At 38.9% G+C, this 8137-nt stretch overlaps 1 long non-coding RNA gene across 1 annotated transcript; it reads left to right on the forward strand.

Annotated features, from left to right (window-relative positions):
* Positions 1-4430: 4430 nt before the first annotated feature.
* LOC125502790 lies at positions 4431-5152 on the forward strand. Its single transcript, XR_007280536.1, has 2 exons — positions 4431-4551; positions 4756-5152. It is a non-coding gene; the product is annotated as an uncharacterized LOC125502790 (long non-coding RNA).
* Positions 5153-8137: the final 2985 nt, after the last annotated feature.

The following is an 8137-nucleotide window of genomic DNA, read 5'->3' on the forward strand; positions in this document are numbered from 1 at the left end:
CAGCTTGAGCCTAAGTGTGTCGCAGGATACCCTCTAGGTGATAGTTCTTGATTACTTTTTGATAAATAATTCGTTCATATTGCGAAATAGGAGCAATATTTATCAATCTGTAATAAAAGACGTGCGGAAATTCTGTCTTTTTTAAAGACAAAAATTTTTTGAGGCGGAATACCCAAAAAGAAGTTTGAAAAAAAATGAAACTTGATAATACAAAAAATGACAAAATAGCGACATAAAATAGACAAATTCGCACTGAAACGTGAATAATTGACAGTAAACTCAACCGTTCGCTTTAAAACATTCCAAATCGCCTTTTTGGACGCATAAAGATTGGACAATTTTTCTGTTATTTTTCGAAAAATTCAATGAAATTCTGAAGAGAGCGAGTCTCGATTTTTAATTACTAAACCGTTCGTGTTCATTTCAACTTCAATCATTTGAATGAGTCAAACTTTGGCCTCAAACTCGAAATTTCGAGTTCAAGCACAAATTCTTACACTAAAAACTTGGCCTGAGGGTTTCGGAACGAAAAATTGTCGCAAACGCTCAAATATTCGAATATAAACGTAGAATTTTCATAGTCGAAATGTGATCGAACTGGTGTTTTCGATATTGAGCTGAACAAGCGAGATCGAGCAAACGTATTCCATCTCAAGCTTGAATTGTTCCTAATGAACTCTACATTTCGCTATAAAGCTCCAAAGGTATTAAAAGAAACTTTGTATGACCAAAAAGCATTTTTTGTTAATGCCACTTGATGGTTTATTCCTTGATTTTTGCTGATGCAAGTGGAAGAACTGTGATTTTTTGCGTTCCGAACTGCTTCAGCCCTTCAGTGCTCTGAGATCCCACAATTATGCACTTTCGACTATCCGCATACAAATTTTCCAGGGCTTTTCTTACGCGAGTTATTATTGGGGTTTGTCCATCCCTTATGACCCGAAGCGCTGACCTGAAGGGCACAGGGAAGTAAGCGTCCAGTAAAGGGGTGCACTATCGACTGTCCGTCCATGTGAACATACAGGTTGATTTCGGATTCTTTTCATATGAAAACGTTCGATTTAAGACGGGCATAATTTTACATTAATTTGCAAGATTTTCAGCCGGGGCATGGGAACGCGAGCTGGAGATTTTCGATTGATGACTTTTCTGCGGCTGGAACGGAACTTTCTACGCTTTCGCATTGCATCCTTTGAACGGAATGAATGGATTTAAATGAGGCAGAATTTCGGGGCCGAAACCCAATTTCCTATTCCTCAGATATTTTGCCCGTAATAAAGCGAGTTGAGTTTCATTAAAGCGTATTCACGCCCGAATATACATAAACACTTTGGCACCACCAGCATAAAGACAGCGTCCAGCAAATGCGTTTAATAAGTTCGGCAGAGAAGCTGGGGAGCTTTTATGTTTGGTAGTAAAAGTTCGGGCTCGAAATATTCATGTTTCGGGCCCGTAAAGTTTCGATGGCTATCAGCATGCTTCCAAACTAAATTCCCCATTGTCAGCTCAACGAATACACAACTCCTCTTCTAGTTCCAGAATGTTCGGTCGGAAAGTTCCTTTATTAATCAACAATGATGTTTTTTGCGGGGCTTTTTCTAATCTAATTGATCGCTGACAGACACACCATCAGGATCCGATGGGTTTTTACAACATCCGACGAATTCCGATCGGAAAAAAGTGTCGGCTTTTGCAGGGAACACGCAAGGTCGCCAATTGATACAATTAAAACGGATATTTGGGGTAGCTACAAAGGGGAAATTGATCGAATATTGGCGAACGTAAACGTATATCAATTTAAGCAAACGACTATTATCTCTCGCTAAAATTGTTTGTTAATTCGCTGTTTAGGTATTTTGGAATTGCCCTGTTTGATTTATCGATATCAATTGGCTAATTATGTTGTCGTCTGATATACATCGGTGTTTGCCATTTGGATTTTTCAACCGCACGCGCCGAAAAAGTCTCTCGCGTGGTGCAATCAAACTTTTTCCTGACGTTTCGCAAGCACGCCCCGCTGGCATCTTCAGAGGTGGTTTTCTCGCTTTACTTCCAACTTTCCAGCGGTTTTGGCCAAATTTCAAATACGGATTTCATAAATTTATTGACGGAAATTAGTTGCAAAAGATTGCGGAAGGAAAAAACCTTCCTTGTTTAAGCAAAACTATCCTTTATCTCGATTTTTGGGCTGCAAACTCAACAATTTTGTAAACAAACTTTACATCTCGACACAAAAATGTATCTGCAAACTCGAAACTATGGGATGCGGAAATCCAATATTTCCGATCCGAACACTAAATTAAACACAACTGTTTTACTCCAAACTTGAGACTTGAAATGTTTTCAATAATAAACTTAACGAGCACACATTCGATATTAAACATGGATCGTTGATAGAAAAAACTAATTTTGCTTTAAGGCTTCAAATTTCTAAAAACAAACTTCATGGTTCAACAATAAACTCAAAATTGCGATTGCAAGCTCGATGTTTTAGACATTTTGAAGCAAACTTAGTTTTTCGTCACCAACTTGAACATCATTTATTGATGGAAAGCTCAAGAATAAATTCAAAAGTCTGACTGCAAACTCCAGATTTTCCCCACATTCTTGAAATGCGAAAATTTGACTTGAAGTTTTTATTTCAAACAAACAAATTCCGATTTATTTTAACGTCGCGGTCAACACTTAGACGGCAGGAATTCTAGATTTAGATAGAACAAACAAGTTTTGGTTTATATTCGAATTTTCTCGATTTGGCTCGAAACTAAATATAAATTTTCGATAATAAACTGCAATTTTGCATTTAATATCAAGTAATTAGCCCAAACTATTTACTACAAACTCAGACTTTAGTGTATAAACTTGAATTAAGAAATTTCAGTCTTCAACTCAAAGTTTTCACATCAGACAAACATCTCTGATTCAAAAGAAACTTTCTCCATTGCGTTGAACACATTTTGGCGTTAAACTCAAAATTTTGAATTCATACAAGACATTTCATAGTGAAACTCAAAATTCCGTGCAAAAAGGAATCGCTATGGTTTTTGGATAATTAGCTCAACAATTTTCGACAAAAAAGTGATTTAAACAATAGAAACTTGAAACTGGATAGGAATTCAATATTTCGCTTCAAGCGGAAAATTTAGAAAATAAACTCTAAGTTTGGAGCTGAAAGATTAAAATGGAACTTTAAGCAAATTTTCGATTTTAAGCACAAACTTTTAAGTCCAAACAATTAACTTGTTGACGTCAAACCCTTTTGATATTCAACTGAACATTTCGTGCTTGCACCCGGACTTGAAGTGAAAATTCTGAATTCACATAAGAAATTGCGACTTTTAACTTACATACTTGGCTAAAACCGGAAAATTTTGAAATTTCAAGACTCGATCTTGATTGATTGAAATTTGAATAAATCTAAAAACAATTAAAAAAAGTCATCAACATTTTCCCAGCGACGGAACTGAGTTACGGCGTTGGGTTGGCGCACGAACCATTTGAGCAGCACTGCGCCAACTCCTAAAAATTCACTGAGTTAACCAGGCATACCTTACTATAGACTCAATGGCTCTATATATGTATATGGGGCTCAAAAAACGTTGGAAGGCAAACTTGATGGGAAACTTTCATGAAGGAGTTTCTGAGTTTCCAGAAACGTTGTGGGCTCACGTGTTGACAGAAATTGACCAATAGGAAATAGAGCCGGACCGTACGTGACGGTATCGACTTTCGGTTCGTGTCAGTTGAAATTTTAAAACTAGATAGTAACTTGATGCCTTGGGACGTGGCGATATTTGCATATCGTACACACAACATCGGCAAAATTAGGTTTGGGCGTTTCTATCAGTTTCGGATGTTACGGACGAATTTATTATGTGAATAAAGTACGGGCGTTTTGCATTAATTTGCGAACTTGAATTGCGCTATAGAACGGACAAATCTGCGCCCATAGTTGAGGACTGAAATGTCTGAGTTTGCTTTTAGGCTTTGCCACATTCCCCTCTGGGCATAGTCCCACAAAAGCTGAAAAACTTAGTTCTTTTTACGCTTGTTCAACAGCTGATGGTTAATTCACCAGAATTCTTGTTTCTATCAAACTTACTTGCCCACGAAAGAGCAAATTTGTATCACCCTGTAGGATGAAGTTGGGAAAGAAAATTGCGCTTTTTTACGGGAGCTTTCCGTAAAGTTATTGCCATTTCTGGTCCAAATCCCTCAAAACCTCGCACTCAATTAGGACAGTGGATTATTTCGAGGCAATATGGAGCTTTGTCTCTTTGATCATCAAACAGTGGTGAGGCACAATTAACACCGGCAGTGTGTTCCGTTGTCTCGGCGTAACACACAATATTGCTACGTTGAGGTTTATAGATTAGGCGTGGGCTTATTAACACTTCATTATGAGCTGGACGACAGATTAACCACCTGCTCTCATTGACACCTCGACTTGCTCGTAGCTCGATACCCATTCAAGACGATTATGTCGAGTTAAATCACGAAATTCACTCTCGAACTGAACCTAAACCGTCGTCTACTGCAGTAGAGCATCACGTAAGTTAGCATGAACTGTTTCTCATTGTCGATTATCCAACAGCGTTAATTAAACATTGTAAATGAAACCAAATGAATGCAAATCCATCGAAAGCCGTTATTTACGGGTTTTGTTTTATGGCGGCAATTAAGATGGGCTTTAACTAGCGTCCATTCAGCAAGTGAATGCCAGGCAGCTAACACCCTTCTCTGTGATTCTCTTAGAACGTTCCAGTCTACCCGTATAATCAGCTCTGGTATTTGTTCAATGGGATTAGCTGGAAAAGTAATTACGGACACTCCTGTTTCCTCTCGTTCAAAACAACATTGATTTGGCGTTCAATCGGAGCCAAATACTGGGTGATTAACAAAAAATGGTGTCGTTCTTCCGCAGGCATTGGCTTCGTTCGTTTCCACCAGCTTATTTTTTGAGATTTAATGCGCCTGCATGGCGCATTTCAAAATTAAGCCGAAAATTGTCCCAAAAAGTCTATGAGTTATTAAACAAAAATGAACCGATGTATGTTTCGAACGGTTGGTGTTTTAGCAGGGGTTTCTACGGGAAAGTTTCCCGAAATATCAAATTTTGCATAAAACTTTGCGTAATAAAACATTAATTTAGGAATGTTTCAAGTTTTCACGCCGATTTGGATCAAATTTAGAAAACCTGTTGAGCTCTAATTGCTGTTGGGGAATAGAGCCGTGAGTTGCGCACTTTTTTAAGCCAAACACAGATTGAGGAACGTTTCGGGCTTTTTTCGGGCTAGAAAGTCTTTGGCTCTAATTTAGACACGCTGTTGAGCAAAATATGGCCCTGACATAAGTAAGTTTGGAGTGGGAAATTGTGAGATGGCAAGACAACAAACATATTTTTTTACGCAAAAACTCTGTATGCTGCAAGATTTTACAGAGATAACAAAAATTTCAACAGAAGACCAGTGCATCAACTCAAAAAAGTCACTAGATTTGCGCTACGATATAAAAAGTTCTGGTAGTTTTTGCACCAAGACACCCAAGAATTCCCCACTTGTCCAAAGCCGATGAACTCGGTTGTTTCAACCCAACCGGAGTTTTACGTAGGAACAAATACACAACCGTTTTTTTCGAAAAAGAGCATGTTTTGAAAACGGTTGACCATCACTAGCATCAATAGCAGTGAAACCAAACATTTTTCCGGGTAAAAGTTAGGTCAGATCGTCGTCTTTTGATGCAAAAATTTCGCAGTTCGGAAATTGTCAGATGGCAAGAGAACAAAAATATTTTTTTACGCAAAAACTCTGTCTGCTGCAAGATTTTACAGAGCGAACAAGAATATCAACAAAGGACCAGAGCATCAACTCAAAAAAAAATCTGTTGATCCCAGGCACGAAATGAAAAGTTCTGGTAGTTTTTGCACCAAGACACTCAAGAATTCCTCACTTGTCTCAAGCCGATGAACTCGGTTGCTTCAACCCAACCGGAGTTTTACGTAGGAACAAATTCACAGCCATTTTTTTCGAAAAGGAGCTTGTTTTGAAGACGTTTGACCATCACTAGCATCAATAGCAGTGAAGCCAGACATTTTTCTTGGTGAAAGTTAGGTCAGTATTCTTTTGTTCACGCGCCCACGGGACCCCTTGTTTATTGACCTAAATAAGCACATTTTATCGACTAATTAGAAATATTTAAAGTTTTCAGAGAAATTTGAGAGTCAATAAACCCTTGTTGGTTTTTGGCTGCTTAACAGCAACCGGCCCCAAATACCCAGAAATAAGTCCTATAAAGTTGTAAGTTGGTGGGTCGATAAAGCCGTGGGGGCGAAGGGCCAGCATGTGCCCCCACGCCCCCACCGGAGCGTTAATATCCCCCCCGCCATGGTCGCTAACATTTGCCCGAAATGAGAACTGGAGATGAGTTCGATTAAAACAATGGAAACTCGCTGGACCCTCAGTTCGGGCTGGCCGCCCATCCCCCACTTCCGTAGGGCCAACATTAGTTTGAGCTTAGTTAGAATGTGCCGGATTAGGATTTGGCTTAATATCATAAGAGAAAATAGCTCTGCGGTCGATGCAATTTCTGTGTAGTTGTCCGACCAAATTCTGATTAAATTTTCGCCAAACGTTCCATAAATTAACGCGGCCCGGCTATTTCTTTTCGGTTAAGCTGACTAATTTCCATGGGTTTGTTCTCTCTTTGATAACAGTTCGGCCGAAGAAGCCCTTTTAGCGGCGCCGCCCTCAATTTGTATAAAATCTCTGCGAAGGCGACCCTTGAAATTGCCTTATGTTCGACCCTATTTTCATCACAATCAGCGCCGAATTAAAACGAACCCAAGCGGCCATTGAAGCTTACAAATCCCTGAATTTGAGCGATTGGAATTCCCGTGCCCAAAATGCAACTTACCTTTTGCGTCTTTTACATCTTTACATCCAGAATGCTTAAAAAAACACCGCAATTTACGATTGTTTAGCATCAAAACAGTCTAGACAGTCTTGGTATGGCGCACAGTGTGCCATTCTTGCATATTATAAATAACGGTGACCATTTGATTGGCATGAATTCCGTTTAGTTTTGTGTGTATTAATGGAAATCGCGTTATCCAATTTCTCTAATTGCATATTTCAAAGTGTCCAGTTTCAGCTGGGTTAAACACTATGCGTCTACAACAGTTGAATATTTGGGCACGTTGATACTTTCGTTCGCTGATGGGCCCAAAGGCTGCAAACATGAATGTATAAAACAGAGCTGGAACTCGTTTAAGTATGCAGACTGTGGACAAATTATCGTTTGTCCGTTTCTATCGACAAACTGGAGAACAAATTGCTACGGTACGCATCGCATCCAATATTAAAACCACTATTGTTTGACAAAACATCGATACTAGATTACTTGCGGTGTCCGCTGCCAATTACACTTGTTACTGGTAAGTTAAACAATTTATCTTAGTTAAAAATTCAGCCATTGTGGGAGTCCCCGCAAAGAACACATTTTAACCCATCCAAAATGAATGCCAGCGAAAGGCCATGCATAATCATGCATAGTTTCGAATCTATGTAAAGGCTAATCACCGAACTGAAATATGCATGGACATGATAAACTGTAGAAATGTTGGATATCGAAACTTCCAGCATGAAGTCGATATTTTCAGCGAATTTCCTCTTTAAGCTCGAAATTTGGAGTTTTGAAGTCAATCGGTAGTGAAAATATTAAACTCATTGTTGAAAAGCCAAGTTTTAAAAACCCCAACTGATCCAGGGGCGGATCCAGCTTTAGATTCAGGGGGGGGGGTTATGTAGAAAAAATACAGTCTTCTGTTTTCTATGAAGTTAGAAAAATTATCCTCGTTTTGTGCAAGGCTAGCGTAAGATTACGCCAAAATTCCATGTTTATCATCACGTTTTTGCTCATGTCTCGGAGGCAAAATGAGCAAGAACGCTCATTTGTACATCATTCTAGGCAGAAATAAATGGCCCTTTTAGAAAGTGAACCGTCGATAAGGAAAGGTTGGAAGTTTTTTCAAAAAATGCTGAATTCGAGAAATTTTAGATTTGCGTGGGTTTTTTTTTAGTTGCAAAATCCACTTAAACATGGCGCTGCTTTTTTCGAAGTTTCTCAAGAACCATTCGAG

This window comes from Dendroctonus ponderosae, unplaced genomic scaffold, assembly GCF_020466585.1.
Source record: "Dendroctonus ponderosae isolate FM_Combo_2020 unplaced genomic scaffold, Dpon_F_20191213v2 Dpon_F_20191213_10, whole genome shotgun sequence".
Taxonomy (NCBI): Eukaryota; Metazoa; Arthropoda; class Insecta; order Coleoptera; family Curculionidae; genus Dendroctonus; species Dendroctonus ponderosae.